The sequence below is a fragment of the Entelurus aequoreus genome, linkage group LG16, assembly GCF_033978785.1.
Source record: "Entelurus aequoreus isolate RoL-2023_Sb linkage group LG16, RoL_Eaeq_v1.1, whole genome shotgun sequence".
Classification (NCBI taxonomy): Eukaryota; Metazoa; Chordata; class Actinopteri; order Syngnathiformes; family Syngnathidae; genus Entelurus; species Entelurus aequoreus.
The window spans coordinates 17740568-17767836 of record NC_084746.1 but is presented as its reverse complement, the minus strand read 5'-3'; the positions used below and the strand labels follow the sequence as shown (position 1 = coordinate 17767836).

Sequence of the window (27269 nt, the reverse complement as noted above, 5' to 3'; positions counted from 1 at the left end):
GGCCATCGTTTTTTAGTACCGGTATTTCATTACCGTATTTTCCGGACCAAAGGGCGCACCGGGTGCACCACTGATGAATAGTCTATTTTTTTATCTCTTTTCATATATAAAGCGCACTGGATTATAGGGCTCATTAAAGGAGCCATATTATTATTATTTTTTTCTAAATGTAAAACACTTCCTTGTGGTCTACATAACATGTAATGGTGGTTCTTTGGTCAAAATGTTGCATAGATGATGTTTTACAGATCATCTTCAAGCCGCTTCCGACAGTCGCTTCAGGATGTGCCATTTTGTGGGCGGTCTTTTTTACGTGGCTCACCTTCGACAGCGTTTTCTCCCCGTCATCTTTGTTGTAGCGGTATAGCGTGCAAGGACAGGTGTGGAAGAAGTGTCAAAAGATGGCGCTAACTGTTTTAATGACATTTAGACTTTACTTAAAATAATAACAAAGCAACATGTCCTCATCCGCAAACAACAACACCAGAAATGTGTCCCGTGAAAAAAAACGTCTGACCGGAACTCTCTAATAACTAAAGTTCTTTGGGTAAATAATGTAAACTCACTACACGGGTATGTTTTAGAGCTTTAATGGCGAGTTTACTGACAGACACAAGTAAGAACTTTACACTACTTTATATTAGAAATGGCAACAATCAATCAATGAATGTTTATTTATATAGCCCTAAATCACAAGTGTCTCAAAGGGCTGCACAAGCCACAACGACATCCTCGGTTCAGATCCCACATCATGGCAAGGAAAAACTCAACCCAGTGGGATGACAATGAGAAACCTTGGAGAGGACCGCAGATTTGGGTAACCCCCCCCCCCCCCCTCTCTCTAGGGGAGACCGGTGCAATGGACGTCGAGTGTGTCAAGCATAATATTGTGAAAGTCCAGTCCATAGTGGATCTAACATAATAGTGAGAGTCCAGTCCATAGTGGGGCCAGCAGGAGACCATCCCGAGCGGAGACAGGTCAGCAGCGTAGAGACGTCCCCAACCGATGCACAGACGAGCGGTCCACCCCGGGTCCCGACTTTGGACAGCCAGCACTTCATCTGTGCCCCCTCCTCCACGAAGGAGAGGGGGGCAGAGCAGAAAAGAAAAAAAACGGCAGATCAACTTGTCTAAAAAGGGGGTCTATTTAAAGGCTAGAGTATACAAATGAGTTTTAAGATGGGACAACAGCGGAGGATGAATGTCCCATAACAAGAAGATAGAGAAAAAGAAGAAGCTTATCGACTATGGTGTTGGCACGGACTACAAAGGCGGACCCGCACAAATCTTCAGGACCTATGCAGATCCCAAATACAGATCAGCAGGTCCCAGAAGGTAAAACGCCAGACAATATGTCTTACCTTATGGTGTGGTGGGTAGCGCAGCCGTGCCAGAAACTTGAGGATTGCAGGTTCGCTCCCCGCCTCTTGCCATCCAGATCACTGCCGTTGTGTCCTTGAGCAGGACACTTCACCCTTTCCCCCAGTGCCGCTCACGCTGGTGAATAAATGTTTGGTGGTGATCGGAGGGGCCGTAGGCGCAAACTGGCAGCCACGCTTCCGTCAGTCTACCCCAGGGCAGCTGTGGCTACAAATGTAGCTTACCACCACAGAGTGTGAATGTAAAGTGCTTTGAGTGTCTAGAAAAGTGCTATATAAATCTAATCCATTATTATTTTTATTATTATATCATATTGTAGTGCACACACCATAATAATACTCCTATGTGGAAGCACAGTACAATACATCAAGCGGAGCGGTTTCATAGTTTACCAAAGTCGTACTAAAACATTTTGATAGATTTTTGAGCGCCGTGTGTAATGTTCTATATTTTCTAGAGATGTCCGATAATGGCTTTTTTGCCGATATTCCGATATTGTCCAACTCTTAATTACCGATTCCGATATCAACCGATACCGATATATACAGTCGTGGAATGATCACATTATTATGCCTAATTTTGTTGTGATGCACCGCTGGATGCATTAAACAATGTAACAAGGTTTTCCAAAATAAATCAAATCAAGTTATGGAAAAAAATGCCAACATGGCACTGCCATATTTATTATTGAAGTCACAAAGTGCATTATTTTTTTTAACATGCCTCAAAACAGCAGCTTGGAATTTGGGACATGCTCTCCCTGAGAGAGCATGAGGAGGTTGAGGTGGGCGGGGTTGGGGGGTGCGGGGTTGAGGTGTGGGCTAGCGGGGGGTGTATATTATAGCGTCCCGGAAGAGTTAGTGTTGCAAGGGGTTTTGGATATTTGTTCTGTTGTGTTTATGTTGTGTTACAGTGCGGATGTTCTCCCGAAATGTGTTTGTCATTCTTGTTTGGTGTGGGTTCACAGTGTGGCGCATATTTGTAACAGTGTTAAAGTTGTTTATACGGCTACCCTCAGTGTGACCTGTATGGCTGTTGACCAAGTATGATTGCATTCACTTGTGTGTGTGAAAAGCCGTAGATATTATGTGATTGGGCCGGCACGCAAAGGCAGTGCCTTTAAGGTTTATCGCCGCTCTGTACTTCTCCCTACGTCCGTGTACACAACGGCGTTTTAAAAAGTCATCATTTTTACTTTTTGAAACCGATACCGATAATTTCCGATATTACATTTTAAAGCATTTATCGGCCGATAATATCGGCAGTCCGATATTATCGGACATCTCTAATATTTTCAATTGAACATATAACATGTTGGTGTTGTTTACATGAGTCATGTTGCAGTCTACATGTATCTCTTATGTATGACTGCCATCTACTGGTCACACTTATCATTTCACCATGTACCAAATAAAATTGCTTCGAGGTCTGTAAGCAAAACCAGAATTATTCCCTATTTTAGGCACACCGGGTTATAAGGCGCACTGTCGAGTTTTGAGAAAAATATGGTACCGGTATTGTTTACAGACAGTATAGTGGCGTTTTTAACTCATTAGTACGGCAGTACTTTATAAGTAGGGGTATACCGTACAACACCATTGCCATCTTAATGGTTCTTCTGACCTAGACATTCACCTCCGTCATAAATTGTCAAGCATCATAAAATTCATTAGCACGTTTCTGAAACTCGAGTGTAGTAAAGTTCAGGGTGACTAAAACTCCTCACCTAATTTGTGCTACTCGATTTGGGATTTGGAATGCGAGTGTAGACACAAACCTTTATCAGTGCGCGTGCATTTGTTTTCCTCTATCTTGTCAGAAAGCTAGCCAGCGGTCACATGCTTCGTCCTGTCTGCAAAGCACGAGCATGTCAGTCTTGTCCCTGCTTCAGAAAGCACTCGTCCTGCTTGAAGAAGACAAATTGGACTTTTAACTGCACACACATAAAGACTCTTCGAGGGTTTTGCTTATTACCCCACTTTGTCTGATCGGAGTAAAGCTGCTTTCATTTCAACATAGTGAGCGCAAGGTGTCTCAAGAGGCAAGACAAACGGTGGGTTTTAAAGCCATATTGTCTAAAATAGTCTTGGACATAGTTTATGACTTTAAAACCTTGCTTTCACAAGAGAAGGGAGTTTAAAGTTTCCAGTGTCCGATGTCCTTGTCAAAGTGCAAAAATCACACATGAGTAGTGAAAAGTGCTCAAATGAAAAAGAAAAAGGAAATCCACACTGTCCTGGTCTGCTAGGGCAAAGGTCTGCAGTTTGTGGGCAAATAAATTTCACCGCGACAGGCTGAGCACTTTTTCAAAATGTCCTGTGGTTTAATGAGGCGGCGAAACACAACCAAATTTCTCTTGCAACTTGAGATATCCGTTCTGAATAACTAGTTTGTCATGCTGTATTTGCTTCTTCTTTAGCATTATTCCAAATACAAGTACAAAGGGAAGCAGAAGAGTACATGTAATCACAGCTATAGAACTGGAAAAGTAAGTTAGTCTTTACTAGGGATGGGTACTGAATTCAGTATTACTATTTCTACTCAGTCGGACTGCCTCTAATTAATGTTCCAATTTTCCACGCCAACAAAGCAAGAAAAAGTGATCAAAAGTACTGTAAAGCTCCATTTTTAAAATGGCAAAAACCCATTACACCATTAGCATTAGCGATTTTACATGGCGATTTTAACACCTCCAAATTTGGTAACGAATACTAGAACTAAGATGCCCATTACAATCAAACAGCTGGTGTGTAATAAATCTAATACTTATAATACAAACACTTTGTAGGGCTCAACAAAATAAAAAGACGGGCACACACTATACACTACTGACATCTAACGTCTTGGAATTGCAACTGCATGCAAAGTAATACAAACCCCGTTTCCATATGAGTTGGGAAATTGTGTAAGATGTAAATATAAATGGAATACAATGATTTGCAAATCATTTTCAACCCATATTCAGTTGAATATGCTACAAAGACAACATATTTGATGTTCAAACTGATAAACATTTTTTTTTTTTGCAAATAATCATTCACTTTAGAATTTGATGCCAGCAACACGTGACAAAGAAGTTGGGAAAGGTGGCAATGAATACTGATAAAGTTGAGGAATGCTCATCAAACACTTATTTGGAACATCCCACAGGTGAACTGGCTAATTGGGAACAGGTGTGTGCCATGATTGGGTATAAAAGTAGATTCCATGAAATGCTCAGTCATTCACAAACAAGGATGGGGCGAGGGTCACCACTTTGTGCACAAATGCGTGAGCAAATTGTTGAACAGTTTAAGAAAAACCTTTCTCAACCAGCTATTGCAAGGAATTTAGGGGTTTCACATTTACTGAGTGTTGTTAAAAGGAAAGACCATGTAACACAGTGGTAAAAATGCCCCTGTGCCAACTGTTTTGCAATGTGTTGCTGCCATTAAATTCTAAGTTAATGATTAGTTGCAAAAAAAAATTAAGTTTCTCAGTTGGAACATTAAATATCTTGTCTTTGCAGTCTATTCAATTGAATATAAGTTGAAAAGGATTTGCAAATCATTGTATTCTGTTTTTATTTTCGAATTACACAACGTGCCAACTTCACTGGTTTTGGGTTTTGTACAAATGTTTAACCAGATTTGGTGATGAAGATTACATGGTGGGATTTCTACCATTGTTGCTGCTTGTCTGGATCAATGTGTCCGTCGCTTAAAAGGTCCGACTGGAAACAATGACTCGAGTAGAACATTCATGCTTTGTTGTTAAAAGTCAGATTTTTCCAATTAATTTAGATTTTTTTCCAGGGTTTAATGAGTAATTTTCTTCTACTGCTGCTTCACTGTGACACATATGCCTCGCTGTTGCCCCCTGCGGGGTGGCGGGAGTACTGCATACATGACCAACCCTCGTTTTCAAGGCCTACTGAAATGAATTTTTTTTATTTAAACGGGGATAGCAGATAAATTCTATGTGTCATACTTGATCATTTCGCAATATTGCCATATTTTTGCTGAAAGGATTTAGTAGAGAACATCGACGATAAACTTCGCAACTTTTGGTCGCTGATAAAAAAAGCCTTGCCTGTACCGGAAGTAGCGTGACGTCACCAGAGGAAGGACTCCTCACATTTTCCCATTGTTAACAATGCAGCGAGAGCGAGAGCGATTCGGACCGAGAAAGCAACGATTACCCCATTAATTTGAGCGAGGATGAAAGATTCGTGGATGAGGAACGTGAGAGTGAAGGACTAGAGTGCAGTGCAGGACTTTCTTTTTTCGCTCTGACCGTAACTTAGGTACAAGGGTTCATTGGATTCCACACTTTCTCCTTTTTCTATTGTGGATCACGGATTTGTACTTTAAACCACCTCGGATACTATATCCTCTTGAAAATGAGAGTTGAGAACGCGAAATGGACATTCACAGTGACTTTTATCTCCACGACAATACATCGGCGAAGCTCTTTAGCTACGGAGCTAACGTGATAGCATCGGGCTCAAATGCAGATAGAAACAAAAGAAATAAACCCCTGACTGGAAGGATAGACAGAAAATCAACAATACTATTAAACCATGGACATGTAACTACACGGTTAATGCTTTCCAGGCTGGCGAAGCTTAACAATGCTGTTGCTAACGACGCCATTGAAGCTAACTTAGCAACGGGACCTCACAGAGCTATGCTAAAAACATTAGCTATCCACCTACGCCAGCCCTCATCTGCTCATCAACACCCGTGCTCACCTGCGTTCCAGCGATCGACGGCGCGACGAAGGACTTCACCCGATCATAGATGCGGTCGGCGGCCCGGAGACGGAGGAAGTCAAGGTGAGGTCGGCGGCTAGCGCGTCTGCTATCCATCTCAAAGTCCTCCTGGTTGTGTTGCTGCAGCCGGTCGCTAATACACCGATCCCACCTACAGCTTTCTTCTTTGCAGTCTTCATTGTTCATTAAACAAATTGCAAAAGATTCACCAACACAGATGTCCAGAATACTGTGGAATTTTGAGATGAAAACAGAGCATTTTGTATTGGATTCAATGGGGTCTGAATACTTCCGTTTCAACGATTGACGTCACGCGCATACGTCATCATACATAGACGTTTTCAACCGGAAGTTTCGCGGGAAATTTAATATTGCACTTTATAAGTTAACCCGGCCATATTGGCATGTGTTGCAATGTTAAGATTTCATCATTGATATACACTACCGGTCAAAAGTTTGGGGTCACATTGAAATGTCCCTATTTTCAATGAAGATAACTTTAAACTAGTCTTAACTTTAAAGAAATACACTCTATACATTGCTAATGTGGTAAATGACTATTCTAGCTGCAAATGTCTGGTTTTTGGTGCAATATCTACATAGGTGTATAGAGGCCCATTTCCAGCAACTATCACTCCAGTGTTCTAATGGTACAATGTGTTTGCTCATTGGCTCAGAAGGCTAATTGATGATGAGAAAACCCTTGTGCAATCATGTTCACACATCTGAAAACAGTTTAGCTCGTTACAGAAGCTACAAAACTGACCTTCCTTTGAGCAGATTGAGTTTCTGGAGCATCACATTTGTGGGGTCAATTAAACGCTCAAAATGGCCAGAAAAAGAGAACTTTCATCTGAAACTCGACAGTCTATTCTTGTTCTTAGAAATGAAGGCTATTGCACAAAATTGTTTGGGTGACCCCAAACTTTTGAACGGTAGTGTATAAACTATCAGACTGCATGGTCGGTAGTAGTGGGTTTCAGTAGGCCTTTAATGGTTTCATCATGCCTATTTGGGTGGTGCCGCCAGTTGAATAGACCTGCTCTAAAATAAATAACTCATTTCACAACGTACTGGCATATGTCTGCGGCTTATTGTCTGGCGTGGCTAATATTTGAAAAGATATTTCTTTCTTCTAAAATTTAGTGGGTGCGGAAAATAGTCTGGAAAACATGCTAACTAATTATTATGCTCATCTCCATTAGTTTGTTTGCATTGTAACGGAAGCATATATTGCTACTGTGTGCAGTGCACTTGTGCAGATATACTCCCAATCAGCCTCCAACACACGCACATAATCTTCTCCAGCACACGCAAACACACTTAACCATCAATTACATCACCCCGTCATGTTTTCTTCTCACTTGGAAAAACAAACCGCCCTTTATTACCTTTCCTTTGTTCTCTAACAGGCCGTGTGACGTCCAAGGCCATTATCAATTATTCCATCCGTTGTTTAGCCCTCCCTGTCCCCCTTCCAGCTGGGAAGGGGACAGTTTGATGGCCTACTAGCAACACGCTGGACCTTTGGCCCCCTGAGCTCCACCTTCATGTAACGCACTGGGGTGGGGGGGGGGAGGGGCGGAGTCTGGAAAGACTGAATTGGTTTGTTTATTGTTCCACACAGGCAGGGCAGGAGTGAGAGCCATTGTGTAGTGTCCCTCTGTCCTGCTCATGAATAGTAGCTTTCAGAGGCCAGAGGACGCACAATAGCTGTAAGTTTTATGGCGCTCCTGTCGCCGGCTGCAGGATCTTGGCGCGGGCCCAAAGGCAACATGCACACAGCTGCACAACTTGCAGGCAACTCTTACGCACACATAACTCCCAGCTCTCCCCACTTGCAGCCTCCTGCGTCCAATTCCAGCAAACTCTGCTCGGTTTGCCCTTTGTGCACCTTTTGACAACAATACGACTTGTTTTCTGAGGGCGGAGCGGAGACGCTGCCCGGCTCCTTCTCCTCCGCCCCGGTGGCCTTTTGTCTGCCGCGTGTCGCCGTGCGTCTGCAGTGACGTCTGAGGAGCATTATCTGCCACAGGCCCGTGTTTGTTTTGGGCTGCTCTGGGCTTGATAACGCTCTGAAACTGGGGAAGCACAGGGTCCGAGGCACCTCGGTGGAAAGTGCAGGGACCTTGATCATTCGGGTGACACTCGGCTGGCGCTCCATGCTGACATTTTAGGGCCGAACCGAGAAAGCCACAACATCAAAATCAAAGTCGGCTTTATTGTCAATTCTTTACATGTACAAGACATACCGTATTTTCCGGACCATAGGGCATATAAGGTGCACTGCCGATGAGCGGGTCTATTCAGGTTTATTTTCATATATAAGGCGCACCGGATTAAAGAGCGCATTAAAGGAGTCATATTATTATTAGAGATGTCCGATAATGGCTTTATTGCCGATATTCCGATATTGTCCAACTCTTAATTACAGATTCCGATATCAACCGATACCGATATATACAGTCGTGGGATTAACACATTATTATGCCTAATTTTGTTGTGATGCCCCGCTGGATGCATTAAACAATGTAACAAGGTTTTCCAAAATAAATCAACTCAAATTATGGAAAAAAATGCCAACATGGCACTGCCATATTTATTATTGAAGTCACAAAGTGCATTATTTTTTTTAACATGCCTCAAAACAGCAGCTTGGAATTGGGACATGCTCTCCCTGAGAGAGCATATGGAGGTTGAGGTGGGCGGGGTTGAGGTGGGGGTGGAATAGCGGGGGGTGTATATTGTAGCGTCCCGGAAGAATTAGTGCTGCAAGGGGTTCTGGGTATTTGTTCTGTTGTGTTTATATTGTGTTACCGTGCGGATGTTCTCCCGAAATGTGTTTGTCATTGTTTGGTGTGGGTTCACAGTGTGGCGCATATTTGTAACACTGTTAAAGTTGTTTATACGGTACACCCTCAGTGTGACCTGTATGGCTGTTGACCAAGTATGCATTGCATTCACTTGTGTGTGTGAAAAGCTGTAGATATTATGTGATTGGGCCGGCACGCAAAGGCAGTGCCTTCAAGGTTTATTGGCGCTCTGTACTTATCCCTACGTCCGTGTACACAGCGGCGTTTTAAAATGTTATAAATTTAACTTTTTGAAACCGATACTGATAATTTTAAAACCGATACCGATAATTTCCGATATTTAGGGACCGAATGTCCCTTTGGGACAGAGGACCCTATTGCATTTCGTGCGTTTTATTCTTTATTATTATACAGCCGCCTCTTTGAGCTGTAATTTGACCCCCTTAACATGCTTCCAACCTCACTATATTTGACACACACATCAGGACTGGCGAAAATTGCCATCTAATAAAAAAACCAAACCCCAAAACTCAAAATTGCGTTCTAGCGCCCCCTAGGAAAAAACACAGACAAAACTGCTTGTAACGTCCGGTAGGAATGTCGTAGAGACATAAAAACAAAAAACTCTATGTAGGTCTGACTTAGACCTAGATTTCATACATTGACATCCTTCAGCAAAAATCAACAGGAAGTTGGCAATTCCCCCTTCAAAACAAAAGTTTTGTAAAAACAGTCACTTTTGCCTCTTTGAGCTGTAATTTGACCCCCTTAAAGGCCTACTGAAATGATTTTTTTAAATTTAAACGGGAATAGCAGATCCATTCTATGTGTCATACTTGATCATTTTGCGATATTGCCATATTTTTGCTGAAAGGATTTAGTAGAGAAAATCGACGATAAAGTTCGCAACTTTTGCTCGCTGATAAAAAAAAGCCTTGCCTGTACCGGAAGTAGCGTGACGTCACAGGAGCTAGTATTCCTCACAATTCCCCATTGTTTACGTTTCAGCCGGATATTTCCCGGGAAGTTTTAAATGTCACTTTATAAGTTAACCCGGCCGTATTGGCATGTGTTGCAATGTTAAGATTTCATCATTGATATATAAACTATCAGACTGCGTGGTCGGTAGTAGTGGGTTTCAGTAGGCCTTTAACATGCTTTAAAACTCACCAAACTGGACACACACATCAGGACTGGCAAAAATCGCGATCTAATAAAAAACCCAACCCCAAAACTCAAAATTGCACTCTAGCGCCCCCTTGGAAGAAAACACAGACACAACTGCTCCTAGGAAGAAAACTGTCTGTAACTTCCAGTAGGAATGTCTTAGAGACATGAAACAAAAACCTCTATGTAGGTCTCACTTAGACGTACATTTCATATATTGACAACCCCCAGCAAAAATCAACAGGAAGTTTGCAATTCCCCCTTCAAAACAAAAGTTTTGTAAAAAACGGTCACCATTTTTCAAACATTATCTCCTTTGAGCGCGTTTGTCGTGTCGGCTTCAAACTAGCACAGGAGAGAGATTGAACCCTTCCGATTAAAAGTTGACCAAAGAGTTTTAATTACTGCTCCGGTTTGGATTTTGTGTGCCGACAAAGTCGGTCCCGTCCATCGCTGCTTGCAGCTTTAATACATTTTAAAGCATTTATCGGCCGATAATATCGGCAGTCCGATATTATCGGACATCTCTAATTATTATTATTTATTTCTAAATGTAAAAGACTTCCTTGTGGTCTACATAACATGTAATGGTGGTTCTTTTGTCAAAAGGTTGCATAGATGATGTTTTACAGAACAACTTCAAGTCGTTTTCTGACAGTCGTTTCAAGATGCGCCGTTTTGTGGGCGGTCTTACTTACGTGGCTCACCTTCGGCAGCGCCTTCTCCCCGTCTTTTTTGTTGTAGCGGTGTAGCGTGCAAGGACGGTAGTGGAAGAAGTGTCAAAAGATGGAGCTAACTGTTTTAATGACATTCAGACTTTACTTCAATCAATAACGGAGCATCATCTCCTCATTTGTGGCTCACTAGTGCAATAGCATCGCCGGAAATGTGGCCCGTGAAAAAACGTCCGACCGGAACGCTCTACCAACTAAAGTTTCTTGGGTGAATAATGTAAACTCACTACACCGGTATGTTTTAGCGCTTTAAGGGCGAGTTTACTGACAGATGTAAGTAAAAAGTTTACGCTACTTCATATTAGAAATGGCAACAGCGGAGGATGAATGTCCCATAACATGAAGATAGAGAAAAAGAAGAAGCTTACGGTGTCGGCACGGACTACAAAGACGGAAGCGCACAATTTTTCAGGATTTATGCAGATCCCAAATACAGATTAGCAGGTACCAGAAGGTAAAAAAAGTTGCTTTTGCATAATATTGTGAAACAAAACACCAGATAACATGTCTGACTTGTATATACACACACCATAATAATACTTGTATGTTGAAGCACAGTACAATCCATCAAGCGGTGTGGCTTCATAGCTTACCAAAGTCATACTAAAACATTTTGATAGATTTTTGAGCACCGTGTGTAATGTTCTATATTTTCAATGAAACATATAAATGATAAATGATAAATGGGTTATACTTGTATAGCGCTTTTCTACCTTCAAGGTACTCAAACGCTTTGACAGTATTTCCACATTCACCCATTCACACACACATTCACACACTGATGGCGGGAGCTGCCATGCAAGGCGCTAACCAGCAGCCATCAGGAGCAAGGGTGAAGTGTCTTGCCCAAGGACACAACGGACGTGACTAGGATGGTAAAAGGTGGGGATTGAACCCCAGTAACCAGCAACCCTCCGATTGCTGGCACGGCCACTCTACCAACTTCGCCACGCCGCCCCTTATAAAATGTTGGTGTTGTTTCCTTGAGTCATATTGCAGTCTTATCATCACACTTATCATTGCACCATGGACCAAATAAAATAGCTTCATGGTTGGTAAGCACAACCAAAATTATTCCGTACATTAGGCGCACCGGGTTATAAGGCGCACTGTCAAGTTTTATGAAAATTAAAGGATTTTAAGTGCGCCTTATAGTCCGAAAAATACGGTAGTTTGAACAGTCTCCTAAACTGGATCAAATTGGTGCTTTTTTAAAGGCCTACTGAAATGAAATGTTCTTATTTAAACGGGGATAGCAGGTCCATTCTATGTGTCATACTTGATCATTTCGCAATATTGCCATATTTTTGCTGAAAGGATTTAGTAGAGAACATCGACGATAAAGTTTGCAACTTTTGGTCGCTGATAAAAAAGCCTTGCCTGTACCGGAAGTAGCGTGACGTCACAGGTTGAGGAGCTCCTCACATCTGCACATTGTTTACAATCATGGCCACCAGCAGCGAGAGCGATTCGGACCGAGAAAGCGACGATTACCCCATTTATTTGAGCGAGGATGAAAGATTTGTAGATGAGGAAAGTGAGAGTGAAGGATTAGAGGGCAGTGGAAACGATTCAGATAGGGAAGATGCTGTGAGAGGCGGGTGGGACCTGATATTCAGCTGGGAATGACTAAAACAGTAAATAAACACAAGACATATATATACTCTATTAGCCACAACACAACCAGGCTTATATTTAATATGCCACAAATTAATCCCACATAACAAACACCTCCCCCCTCCCGTCCATATAACCCACCAATACAACTCAAACACCCGCACAACACACTCAATCCCACAGCCCAAAGTACCGTTCACCTCCGTAAAGTTCATACAGCACATATATTTCCCCAAAGTTACGTACGTGACATGCACATAGCGGCACGCACGTATGGGCAAGCGATCAAATGTTTGGAAGCCAAAGCTGCGTACTCACGGTAGCGCGTCTGCTATCCAACTCAAAGTCCTCCTGGTTGTGTTGCTGCAGCCAGCCGCTAATACACCGATCCCACCTACAGCTTTCTTCTTTGCAGTCTTCATTGTTCATTAAACAAATTGCAAAAGATTCACCAACACAGATGTCCAGAATACTGTGGAATTTTGCGATGAAAACAGACGACTTAATAGCTGGCCACAATGGTGTCCCAATATGTCCGCACAATCCGTGACGTCACGCGCAAACGTCATCATACCGAGACGTTTTCAGCAGAATATTTTGCGGGAAATTTAAAATTGCACTTTACTAATCTAACCCGGCCGTATTGGCATGTGTTGCAATGTTAAGATTTCATCATTGATATATAAACTATCAGACTGCGTGGTCGGTAGTAGTGCGTTTCAGTAGGCACTACTGAAACTAATTTGGTTAATCCATTTCATAATTTAATTCCACATACAGATGTGCTAAAGGTTTTAAATGTTGTACGAGCATACAAATGTTTTAAATGATATTTTCCTAAATTATACGGATGTAAACAATTTGATGTTTCAACAGATTACTGTGAAAAAGTGGTGTCTGTGAAACTTACCGTATTTTTCGGACTATAAGTCGCAGTTTTTTTCATAATTTGGCCGGGGGTGCGACTTATACTCAGGAGCGACTTATGTGTGAAATTATTAACACATTACCGTAAAATCTCAAATAATATTATTTAGCTCATTCACGTAAGAGACTAGACGTATAAGATTTCATGGGATTTAGCTATTAGGAGTGACAGATTGTTTGGTAAACGTATAGCATGTTCTATATGTTATAGTTATTTGAATGACTGTTACCTTAATATGTTACGTTAACATACCAGGCACGTTCTCAGTTGGTTATTTATGCCTCATATAACGTACACTTATTCAGCCTGTTGTTCACTATTCTTTGTTTATTTTAAATTACCTTTCAAATGTCTATTCTTGGTGTTGGGTTTTATCAAATAAATTTCCCCCAAAAATGCGACTTATACTCCAGTGCCATTTATATATGGACCTATATATGTTTTTTTCCTTCTTTATTATGCATTTTCGGCCGACTTATACTCCGAAAAATACGGTAGCAGCCAAGGATGTCAATCAATCAATCAATGTTTATTTATATAGCCCTAAATAACAAGTGTTTCAAAGGGCTGCACAAGCCACGACGACATCCTCGGTTCAGAGCCCACAAAAGGGCAAGGAAAAACTCACAACCCAGTGGGATGTCAATGTGAATGACTATGAGAAACCTTGGAGAGGACCGCAGATGTCCCCCCCAGCCCCTCTAGGGGAGACTGGATGAATATAATAGGTTTTTGTGCAAAAAAACGGTTGATAGCAGCAGTTCCATATGTGCAATTTGCACAGTCATTCCAGAGTTTCAGGATGTCCCTTGGAAAGGTAGATTTTGACCTGTCTGCTATTTTTAGTACACACGATATCACGGGGGAGCACTGCTCTGGCGCCTGTGTCAGACGCCTGCCATCCGTGCGTAAGGTCTAAATACTGTACTTAGTGAGCGTCAACAAACGCTTCAGAGTTGGCCCCTCCCATGCGAGGAATGCGAGGAGAAACCTGGAATGGTTCTCATCACCGTGTCTCGCTCAGTTCATCTCTCCCGGTTTGTCTTGTCTGGCTTGTGTACTCTCAGCGTGACCAACGTACATGACAGGAAGTGATGCAAAAACATGGTGTCACAGTGTATGAAGTACACTGCAACCTTTTGCCGGTGCATGGTTTGTTTAAATAAACTTCTACTGCATCATTATCAGACACATTCCCCCTAAAACCCACCTTTTTTTTTGAAGGTTACACAACTGATCATTCGCTAATTCAACAATGGCCAAACAGCATTCCTGACCCCACTAGCTTGTAATGTCCCACTCAGCAGTTCAGGAGCTATATTCTAATACCCGGATCACTGATTGTGTCAGGGCAGCTACAGTAAGGCTGTTGCCACCAGTACGAAAGTAGATGACATCATTTATAAAAAAAAATGGTCTACATGAAAATACATTTGCAGTCATTCCCAGAACCAATTAAGCCAATAAGTTTTTAGCCAATCAGAAATTATGAGCAAATCATTTCTATTAAGGCACTAATAAAATTAGCCAGGGTTGCAACAATTAATCGAATAAATCGATTAATTTGATTTTAAAAACATCTTCCATTTGTATTCTGGTGCATCAATTAATCATTAAAGTGTACCGTATTTCCCGGACTATGCAGGGCACTGTAATATCAGCCGCACCCACAATTTGTAGATGTTTATTTACATACCTTAATTGTTTCCAAACTGTGTCTGTAACACGGCAGTAAAACGGATGATCAAACAAAACAGAAGTCATCGTCAATCAGCTAAACTTACTTAATAACTCCCCGCTGAGGTTTTAGTGAATTTACTGGAATTTGTAAAAAAAAAAAATGCCATGCCATTGTAAGTGAATAACACTAATACAGACACTCGTGTCAGCATTTTAGCTAATGCTAACGACGCTAGCTTGATTACATTACGAAAGCACGTACAAATATGCATGAAAACACTCCTACAGACATCCCACATGCAATAGATAGTAAAAAAAAATGTGCGGCAGCAGTTTTTATGGATCTAACTAAAGCATTTGACACAATTAATCACAATATTTTAATTAAAAAACTAGAACGATATGGCATCAGAGGGTTAGTCTTAAACTGGATAAGAAGTTATCTAACGAACAGGAAACAATACGTGAAGCTAGGCGAACACACATCTACAACGCTAAATATATCCTGTGGTGTACCTCAGGGATCAATACTAGGACCTAAATTATTCAATCTCTATATAAATGACATTTGTAAAGTTACAAAAGATTTAAAGTTAGTATTATTTGCGGATGATATAACAGCGTTTTGTTCAGGAGAGAACACACAGAAGATAATACAAATAATAACAGAAGAAATTAACAAATTAAAAAGATGGTTTGACAAAAACAGACTATCGTTGAATCTCAGTAAAACTAAAATATTGCTATTCGGTAACAGTAGAAGAGAAAGTCAAGCACAAATACAAATAGACGGAATAGAAATTGAAAGAGTAAATGAAACCAAATTTCTAGGTATAATGATTGATGATAAATTGAACTGGAAATCTCACGTAAAAAATATACAACATAAAGTAGCAAGAAACACGTCAATAATGAATAAAGCAAAACATGTTCTAGACCAAAAATCACTTCATATTCTCTACTGCTCACTAGTGTTACCATATCTGAGCTACTGTGCAGAAATATGGGGAAATAATTACAAAAGTACACTTCATTCAATAACGGTGTTACAAAAAAGATCAGTTAGAATAATACATAATGTTGGATATAGAGAACATACAAATCCTTTATTTATTGAATCAAAGATACTGAAACTCCACGACATTATTATTATACACAAAGCAAACTATAACCTGCTACCCAAGAATATACAACAATTCTTCTCAACAAAAGAGGAGATGTACAATCTTAGAGAGAAATGTAATTTAAAACATTTGTGTGCACGTACAACACTTAAGACCTTCAGTATATCAGTATGTGGAATTAAATTATGGAATGGATTAAGCAAAGCAATCAAACAATGTACTAATATGATCCACTTCAAGAAACTCTTCAAACTTAAAGTGTTTACAAAGTACAATGAAGAAGAATACTGAATTTATTTAATTAATCCATTCTTTCACTCTCAAAATAATCTTACTTATCTCATCATATAAAAATGTAACTTACTTCACCAATTATTGTTTATTTATTTATTTTTATTGTTAATACTTATGGAGTATATTGTGAATGAATTGAGAACAGGAAGTGAACAAAAGTTTTAGCAACTGTTATGTAAAGAAAAGGGGTAGCATTGAATAAGCTCTGCTTCTTCCTACTCCTTTTTGAACATGTTGAAAAGAGAAACTGGAAATGGTGATGTATAATGTTGTATGCATGCATGTTCGAAATAAACTCAAACTCAAACATGGGACTGTTTAGTAAAAATGAATTGTAGATATATTGTAAAACTCACAAACGTTGCTTGGAGTGATGAATGAAGAATCCTTTCGAGTAGAACGCTATGGATGACACTTGTACCGGTTTAAAGCTCTGAACAGAAGGAAATACTGTAGATGTTCACCCAGCTGCACCTGCAGTGAGCAAACTCGTCCTAAAGATGGCGCCAGAGCACAAACCATAACACACCTTCTCAGTGTCTTTTGGGAAACTGTTTGTTGAATTAAAAAATTATGACCGTTAGCTAGGAAAAATCCATAAATTGACCGCACCGTTTTATAAACTGCAGGATTCAATAGGAATCCTGCAGCCTCTACTGTAGGAAAAAAGTAGAGGCTCGTAGTCCGGAATTTATGATAAGTGATAAAATTGAAAACTTTAAATACACAAACATGGTTTGTATAGCGGTGATATGTTGGTGCCGCGAACAGCTTTTTTTTTTTGTTGTTGGAATATTTTTTTTCATCAATGCACAAATGTCAATTGTGCAATTTTAATGTTGATGATGTACATTTATTAGAAAAAAGAATGAAAGTTATGGCAAGCAGAAAAGTAGTTAAACTATTCTTCCTAACTTAAATAATCCTACTTTTTTTTTTTTTGATTACATTTTTTTATGTTTTTAATAATTGTTTTAATGTATTTTGATTAATACAACAGACTAATTAATATATTACTGGATTACTGAAATAATCGAGTGCAGTGTCAGTCATTTGTCATTTAATGACAAATCAAGATATCATACAGTTTAACCCTAGCCCTTCAACTCAAATGTTGACTTATTTGTCTTTATGTCATGTCTCCACTTCTGCAAACTTAGTAAAACAATTGTAATGTATTTTCCGGACTATAAACCACTACTTCTTTCCTACGCTTTGAACCATGCGGCTTATGAAATGGTGATACTAATTTATGGATTGGCTTCACGAACTGCCATACTGTTTTGTATTTAACAAATAGTTTTCATATCACACCGACAGAGACACTGAAAAGGTGTTATTGTTTGTGGTATGGCGCCGTCTTTAGGACGAGTTCGCTCACTGCAGGTGCTGCGGGTTGACAATGTATTTCCTGTTTCGCGCCGGAAGCATATTCGTCCATAGCATTTCTGCACGAAAGGATTCCTCATTCATCACTCAAAGCAACGTTTGTAAGTTTTGCAATATAACTAAAACAATTCATACTTAGACTTAGACAAACTTTATTGATCCACAAGGGAAATTGTTCTGCTTACTAAACCATCCAATGTGTGATGTCTGTAGGAGTGTTTTCATGCATATTTGTACGTGCTATTGTAATGTAATCAAGCTAGCGTTGTTAGCATTAGCCGATATGCTAACACGTTTACCAGTGTCTGTTTTAGTATTATTAACTTACATGCTGTTTGCATTGTTTCAGATCCACAAACTCCTCAGTAAATTCACCAAAACGTCACCGTGGAGTTATTGAGTTTGTTTAGCTGATTGGGAGAGCTAGCTTGTGCAGCTAGTGGGTCCATGACCATGACTTCTGTTTTGTTTGATCAGCCGTTTTACTGCCGTGTTACAGAGACTGTTTGGAAACAATTAAGCAATGTAAATAAACATTTCCAAAATGTTTTGTACCAATATATATCAGCAGTTTATGATCCGGTGTGGCTAAAATATTAAAAATGTTAATTTCTTCAAAAATTTGGTGGATGTGGCTTTGGTGCCCTCTATAGCCCGGAAATTACGCTACTTTTTTTTCTTATTTTCATCCTTGTTTTTCAGGTTTTATTGCCTCCTTTTCCTTCACACTGCACAAGCTATCGCCTGTCGTTCATGTGACGTAACCACATGATGCTCCTTAATTAAGCATGTCTCTAACCAATATACCATACCAGTCCTGTAGGTGGCAGTAATGTGCATTTAAAAATGAGAGCAGTTGTTTTCCGCTGCATAGACATCATTGTAACATCAAAGTAAACCGAGTTTCCTCCATCCCTTCATGTATTGTATAAAGTGGTGTTCCTTGATCCTTCAAAGCTTTGGTTTTTGTAGTTTTTTCCACCGAACTATCAACAAATTAACCATCAGATAAAAGTCTTCCCTTTCTTGATGATTAAAATAAAATGGTCTCTCATTAGTAACTATGCACATTGTGATGTGCATAGTTACATCACAATGTGCATTTGGGTATTATGCCGGTAGTTTTCCAAAATGTCACTCTTTACTGACCTAAACTGCATTGACAAAACAAAGTTTTTCAGTTTTTCTTCTGAAACGGACAATACAGGCTCGGGCAATTATTTTGCCTCGGGGGGCCAAATTTAGAGAAAAAAATGTGTCTGTGGGACGGTATATCTATTTTTAGGAACACTAAAACAAAACCACACAATAATGTCTGAATGCTAAAAACATTATGGCATACAGCCTTAAAAAGCGGAATGGAATTTTTAATTTTTTTTACTGAATGGCACCACTGTTTTTTTAACGTAAAAATCCATGCAAGTTTTTTGTACTGTAAAATCTACGGTTGTCGTGTTTTTATAGTGTATTTTTACTCTCTATTGAAAGTGGATTTTACCGTAAAAAATGTTTACTGTAAAATTTTTACATGAACAGTTTGTTGTTTTACTTGCTTTGAAATCATAAGTTAAGCAGATATTTAAGTATTTATCTTTATTGTGTGAATGTTCCAAAACATTCACACATATGGTTTTCTACACTAAAAGTAATCTAGTTATTATTATTATTCTTCTCCAGATTTTGGCGCGCTCTACCTTCCACATTTTTCCTCCGATTCAAACCGTTCCAACTTCAAACTGTTCAGCCTATTCGGGAATCGCAGGCTTTCCCTTGACAAATTTCCAAAAATTCCCCAGATTTCCCAGAATTCCAGGTTTTCCGGGACATTTTCAAAATTATTTGGACTTTTTTCAAACTTCCACCATTTCCAAATTTTTCAACCAATTCAAACCATTCCCCCTTCAACACATTCCACTCATCCTGAACATTCAAACTCAATTTTTACCAAGTTAAAAAAAAATTCCAGGAATTCCCGTTTTTTCAAACTCTTTTTAGACCCTTTTTTCTGGCGACTACTCCTTCCACATTTATCCACCCACTTCAACCGCTCCACCGTCCAAACATTCCTCTCAATCAGGACGAAAAACAAAGTTTTTTTCCGAACTGGAAAAATTACCGGTTTTCCCGAAATTCCAGGAATTCCTTAATACCATTTCTCAATTAAAAATGTTACTACTTCAACATTACTCGACCGTTTTGAAAAATTCTAACGCCAACCATTTCAACTCATTCACAACATTCAAGTTTTTTCCCCCCAAATTCCCGCTTTTTCCCGAAATTCCCAAATTTTGGGGAAATTTTCCATTGAAAAGAATGGGACATTTTTCAAAGTTCCACAACTCCCACATTTTTCATCTGATTCAAACTGTTCCGGTATTATGTGCTCTGCTTCAACAATTACTAAAAAAATTCCAGGATTTCAGTTCAACGTCAGCATTGGAGCATTCACACGCAATTCCTTCAGGAATTGCCTCATCCAGTTTGAACAATAACTAGAGATGTCCGATAATGGCTTTTTTGCCGATATCCGATATTCCCATATTGTCCAACTCTTAATTACCGATTCCGATATCAACCGATACCGATATATACAGTCGTGGAATTAACACATTATTATGCCTAATTTTGTTGTGATGCCCCGCTGGATGCATTAAACAATGTAACAAGGTTTTCCAAAATAAATCAACTCAAGTTATGGAAAAAAAATGCCAACATGGCACTGCCATATTTGTTATTGAAGTCACAAAGTGCATTATTATTTTTTAACATGCCTCAAAACAGCAGCTTGGAATTTGGGACATGCTCTCCCTGAGAGAGCATGGGGAGGTTGAGGTGGGGGTGGCGGGGGTGTATATTGTAGCGTCCCGGAAGAGTTAGTGCTTCAAGGGGTTCTGGGTATTTGTTCTGTTGTGTTTATGTTGTGTTACGGTGCGAATGTTCTCCCGAAATGTGTTTGTCATTTTTGTTTGGTGTGGGTTCACAGTGTGGCGCATATTTGTAACAGTGTTAAAGTTGTTTATACGGTCACCCTCAGTGTGACCTGTATGGCTGTTGACCAAGTATGCCTTGCATTCACTTGTGTGTGTGAAAAGCCGTAGATATTATGTGATGGGCCGGCACGCAAAGGCAGTGCCTTTAAGGTTTATCGGCGCTCTGTACTTCTTCCTACGTCCGTGTACACAGCAGCATTTTAAAAAGTCATACATTTTACTTTTCGAAACCGATAATTTTGAAACCGATACCGATAATTTCCGATATTACATTTTAAAGCATTTATCGGCCGATAATATCGGCAGTCCAATATTATCGGACATCTCTAACAATAACATTGTTTTGAAATGTATGATGATATAATATTTTGTTTTATTATTAGAGATGATTAAAGTGAAAATATATGTAATTGCATGCAGTACATCTATTTTTGTAATACATTTATTAATATTAATTAATAATAATATTATTAATAAAACATATTATTTCCACGCTTTCGGGACCCACAGAAATTGATGTGGCGGGCCAGATATGGCCCTCGGGCCTCGAGTTTGACACCTGTGAGTTAGCGTATCGTACGGCGTGTGCGCTGTCATTATCGCGTGTCCAGATTTGAATGGTAGCCTGTGTTTAACCCAGATGCTTCCCGCGCCCAGGGTTATCACACTTATCTGGAGTCAGGCAGTCCCTGACCCACATGCTGCTCCTTGTCAGTCTTGTTCCCCTGCAAGTGCACTCAGTCCTGTTCTCAACATCAGCATGTTTAAGGACATTGATTAGCTTGCCTGTGCTATCACACGGATGTGCTTATCTCATTCCACACGCTGCTTCGTGTCGGGATCTGCGGTTTGATTTCCTGAGAACTGGTTCTGCGCGAGCTGCAGCAGGATGTGTTTGTACTCTTGGCGATACTCTGCACGGGCAGGGACAAAACTCAAAAATAGCGCATGAATGTAGGATTTAGAAATGACTTTGCACGTGACTGCTCCATTTTCATTTATTTCATGACTTTGCGGAGCCACAAGCTGTACAGCACGTACAAGACCGTACTGTTCCACCTCCTTCTGAGAGCCCACTGTATCATAGTTCAAGTCGAACTGGAAATTCTTCATGGCGATGCAGGAATAACAGACTTGTGTTATTTGCACTGGCACATGTTGAACCGACTTCCCCATTAACCTTTGCAGAAGCCGCCCTTTTCGAAGAAATCCCCCCTCCTTTCTGCTGGAGAGCGAGCTCTCAGCTGATCAGCCGTAAGCAGAGCTTTGCATTTTCCCCGAATTGCCTTTGTTGTAAATGAATGTGCAGCCTGGGTGGGGTTCTGTCAGCTGCACTTATCTCTGCGACCATACCGTGGGGTGGTGCTGCATCTCTGGCTCTCATCATAGCACCCCTCTCCCCTCCGCCACAAACCACCTTCTACTTTTCTGCTTCCTCCAGTTGACCCTCGGCTGATTGACACTTGTGAATACATAGACTCTCCGCTAGAACCGCTAAAGGTCAAACATGCTCTATTCTGGGACTCTGCTCAAGCCCCAGTAGCAAGTTAACACAGTTACGAGTTCCACCATCAGAAAACTTTTATCAGCAAAAACTCATCCATGGTTTGTGCATCTCTTCTTGTTTTTACTAGGTTTGTGTTGCAGATCCTGCTGGGGCACTTTGTGAAAAACTACTTTAAAAAAAACCTCACAAAGGTTTGCATGAATTCGGTTGGAACAAGTAGAACTACAGCTATCGGGTATTTTAGAAAGTATCACACATTTATAGCCTCAATGCATCTTTTTAAGAAAATTGTTGAAATACACAAGGATTTTTTAATGTCTTTTAGTCTTTCCTCTTATAAATACAAACCTCAAAACCAGTGAAGTTGGCACGTTGTGTAAATGGTAAATAAAAACAGAATACAATGATTTGCAAATCCTTTTCAACTTATTTTCAATTGAATAGACTGCAAAAGACAAGATATTTAGTGTTCGAACTGAGAAACATACTTTTTTTGCAAATGGCAGCAACACATTGCAAAAAAGTTGGCACAGGGGCTTTTACCACTGTGTTACATGGCCTTTCCTTTTAACAACACTCAGTAAACGTTTGGGAACTGAAGAGACCAATTTTTTAAGCTTTTCAGGTGGAGTTCTTTCCCATTCTTGCTTGATGTACAGCGTAAGTTGTTCAACAGTCCGGGGGTCTCCTTTGTGGTATTTTAGGCTTCATAATGCGCCACACATTTTCAATGGGAGACAGGTCTGGACTACAGGCAGGCCAGTCTATTACCCGCACTCTTTTACTATGAAGCCACGTTGATGTAACACGTGGCTTGGCATTGTCTTTCTGAAATAAGCAGGGGCGGCCATGATAACGTTGCTTGGATGGCAACATATGCTGCTTCAAAATCTGTATGTATCTTTCAGCATTAATGGTGCCTTCACAGATGTGTATGTTACCCATGCTTTGGGCCCTATTACACCCCCATAGTATCACAGATGCTGGCTTTTCAACTTTGCGCCTATAACAATCCAGATGGTTTGTTTCCTCTTTGTTCTGGAGGACACAACGTCCACAGTTTCCAAAAACAATTTGAAATGTGGACTCCTCAGACCACAGAACACTTTTACACTTTGCATCAGTCCATCTTAAATGAGCTCGGGCCCAGCGAAGCCGGCGGCGTTTCTGGGTGTTGTTGATAAATGACTTTCGCTTTGCATAGTAGTGTTTTAACTTGCACTTACAGATGTAGTGACAGACTGTAGTTACTGACAGTGGTTTCTGAAGTGTTCCTGAGCCCATGTGGTGATATCTTTTCAACACTGATGTCACTTTTTGATGCAGTACCGCCTGAGGGATCCAAGGTCCATAATATCATCGCTTACGTGCAGTGATTTCTCCAGATTCTCTGAACCTTTTCATGATATTACTAAATTCCTTGCAATAGCTGGTTGACAAATGTTGTTCTTAAACTGTTTGACAATTTGCTCACGCATTTGTTCACAAAGTGGTGACCCTCGCCCCATCCTTGTTTGTGAATGACTGAGCATTTCATGGAAGCTGCTTTTATACCCAATCATGGCACCCACCTGTTCCCAATTAGCCTGTTCACCTGTGGGATGTTTCAAATAAATGTTTCATTAGCTTTCCTCCACTTTCTTACTCTTTTTTTCCACTTGTGCCAGCTTTTTTGAAACGTGTTGCAGGCATCAAATTCCAAATGAGCTAATACTTGCAAAAAACAACAACAAAGTATTCCAGTTCGAACGTTAAGTATCTTGTCTTTGTAGACTATTCAATTAAATATAGGTTGAAAAAGATTTGCAAAGTATTGTATTCTGTTTTTATTTACCATTTACACAACGTGCCAACTTCACTGGTTTTGGGTTTTGTACATATACCATTGAGATTTTACTATATATTACTTATATTTAAAGAGGACCTATGATGATCTTAGTCTACATTTAATTGTGGTCTCGATCAGTGGTTCTCAAACTTTTTTCAAAAGGTAGCACCTCAGAAAACACTTAGCTCTCCAACTACCACCATCATGACCGACATTTAAATACAGCCTAAGTATTCATTAAAAACAAAGCAGAGGTTTTATTTAACACATATCTTTAATATTGTGAAAGGAACTGGGAGACTAGTCAGGATTGAGGGAAAGATGAATGCAGCAATGTACAGAGACACCCTGGATGAAAACCAACGCTTCCCATCCAGCCTGATGGAGCTTGAGAGGTGCTGCAAAGAGGAATGGTTGGAAGTGGCCAAAGATAGGTGTGCCAAGCTTGTGGCATCATATTCAAAAAAACTTGAAGCTGTAAATTCTGCCAAAGGTGCATCAACTAAGTATTGAGCAAAGGCTCTAAATAAAAAAATAAAAAACTTTTTTTTATTATTATTATTTAATTTGCACAATTTAAAACAATTTTTTTTCACATTGTCAGTATGGGATATGGTGTAGAATTTTGAGGACAAAATGAATGTATTCAATTTTAAAATAAGACTGTAACATAAGAACATGTGGAAAAAGTGAAGTGCTGTGAATACTTTCTCTATACACACCTGGTAAAGGTCCTGCTTCCCTGGTCATGGTGAGCATGCATGTGGAAGTAGTGAATTATGTATGTGTTTGTATGCTGTATGTACAGTCGTGGTCAAAAGTTTACATACACTTGTAAAGAACATAATGTCATGGCTGTCTTGAGTTTCCAATAATTTCTACAACTCTTATTTTTTTGTGATAGAGTGATTGGAGCACATACTTGTTGGTCACAAAAAGATTCATGAAGTTTGGTTCTTTTATGAATTTATTATGGGTCTACTGAAAATGTGACCAAATCTGCTTGGTCAAAAGTATACATACAGCAATTTTAATATTTGGTTACATGTCCCTTGGCAAGTTTCACTGCAATAAGGCGCTTTTGGTAGCCATCCACAAGCTTGTGGCAAGCTTCTGGTTGAATTTTTGACCACTCCTCTTGACAAAATTGGGGCAGTTCAGCCGAATTTGTTGGCTTTCTGACATGGACTTGTTTCTTCAGCAGTGTCCACATTTTCTCAATAGGGTTTAAGTCAGGACTTTGGGAAGGCCATTCTAAAACCTTCATTCTAGCCTGATTTAGCCATTCTTTTACCACTTTTGACTTGTGTTTGCGGTCATTGTCCCGTTGGAACACCCAACTGCGCCCAAAATCCAACCTCCGTGCTGAGGATTTTAGGTTGTCCTGAAGAATTTGGAGGTAATCCTCCTTTTTCATTGTCCCATTTACTCTCTGTAAAGCAGTGTTTTCCAACCACTGTGCCGCGTAGTGTGCCGCGAGATACAATCTGGTGTGCCTTGGGGGATTATCTAATTTCACCTATTTGGGTTAAAAATATTTTTTGCAAACCAGTAATTATAGTCTGCAAATTATGTGTTGTTGTTGAGTGTTGGTGCTGTCTAGAGCTCGGCAGAGTAACGGTGTACTACTCTTCCATATCAGTAAGTGGCAGCCGGTAGCTAATTGCTTTGTAGATGTCGGAAACAGCAGGAGGCAGCGTGCAGGTAAAAAGGTATCTAATGCTTAAACCAAAAATAAAAATTTGAGTGCCCCTAAGAAAAGGCATTGAAGTTTATGGAAGGCTATGCAGAACAAAACTAAAATTGAACTGGCTACAAAGTAAATAAAAACAGGATGCTGGACGACTGCAAAGACTTACTGTGGAGCAAAAACGGCGAACATGACATGGCAATCAACAATATCTCCACAAAGAAGGATAAAAACAACTGAAATATTCTTGATTGCTAAAACAAAGTAGATGCGGGAAATATCGCTCAGAGGAAGACATGAAACTGCTACATGAAAATACCAAAAAAAGAGAAAAAGCCACCAAAATAGGAGCGCAAGACAAGAACTAAAACACTACACACAGGACAACAGCAAAAAACTCAAAATAAGTCACAGCGTGATGTGACAGGTCGTGACAGTACACCTACTTTGAGACGAGCTATATTGATGCATGCTTGGTTATGGTTTAAAGTCATATCCAACAATTGCTACGACAACTTTTTACTGTCAACTGAGTTTCGTTTTTTAATGATTTCTGCTGGTGGTGTGCCTCAGGATTTTTTCAACGCAAGAAATGTGCCTTGGCTCAAAAAAGGTTGAAAAACACTGGTTGTCTGAATGGTGTTCCTGGGATTAAAGGCCTCGCCTTTTCTCCTCCAAACATATTGCTGGGTATTGTGGCCAAACAGCTACATTTTTGTTTCATCTGACCACAGAACTTTCCTCCAGAAGGTCTTATCTTTGTCCATGTGATCAGCAGCAAACCTTAGACGAGCCTTAAGGTGTCGCTTCTGGAGCAAGGGCTTCCTTCTTGCATGGTAGCCTCTCAGTCCATGGCGTTGCAAAACACGCTGTAGACACTGACACCTGTGTTCCAGCAGCTTCCAATTCATTGCAGACCTGCTTTTTGGTGGTTCTCGGTTGACTCTTGATCATCCTGACCAATATTCTCTTAGCAGCAGGTGATAGCTTGCGTTTTCTTCCTGATGGTGGCAGTGACAAAACTGTGCCATGCACTTTATATTTACGAACAATTATCTGCACAGTTGCTCTTGGGGCCTTAAGCTACTTTGAAATGGCTCCAAGTGACTTTCCTGACTTGTTCAAGTCGATGATTCGTTTTTTCAGATCTGTGCTGAGTTCCTTTGACTTTCCCATTGTCGCGTTTGTAACCGAGTCTAATGACTGCATCACATGAGCCCTATTTAAATGAGCTCAGAGAAGTCAACAGGTGTCGTTAATCATAATCACTCACATGAAGTTAAGAGGCCATGCCGTGACGCTAATTTGATTTGATTGTAACTTTTCTACATCACCAAAATTGATAATGCATGTTGCTGTATGTATACTTTTGACC

General features: G+C 40.1%; 1 protein-coding gene and 1 long non-coding RNA gene across 3 annotated transcripts in view; one reads left to right on the top strand and one right to left on the bottom strand.

The window, feature by feature from the left end:
* Positions 1–27269, top strand: part of gng12a (guanine nucleotide binding protein (G protein), gamma 12a) — a 124849-nt gene that overhangs the window by 61809 nt on the left and 35771 nt on the right. The gene's annotated exons all lie outside the window — the stretch shown is intronic.
* LOC133631284 (uncharacterized) lies at positions 868–7655 on the bottom strand. 2 transcript variants are annotated; one of them, XR_009821426.1, is made up of 3 exons: positions 7525–7655; positions 3158–3283; positions 868–1497 (listed from the first exon to the last, which is right to left on the bottom strand). It is a non-coding gene; the product is annotated as an uncharacterized LOC133631284 (long non-coding RNA). The 2 variants fall into 2 exon arrangements; XR_009821427.1 differs by having other exon boundaries at positions 3158–3286; positions 7525–7618.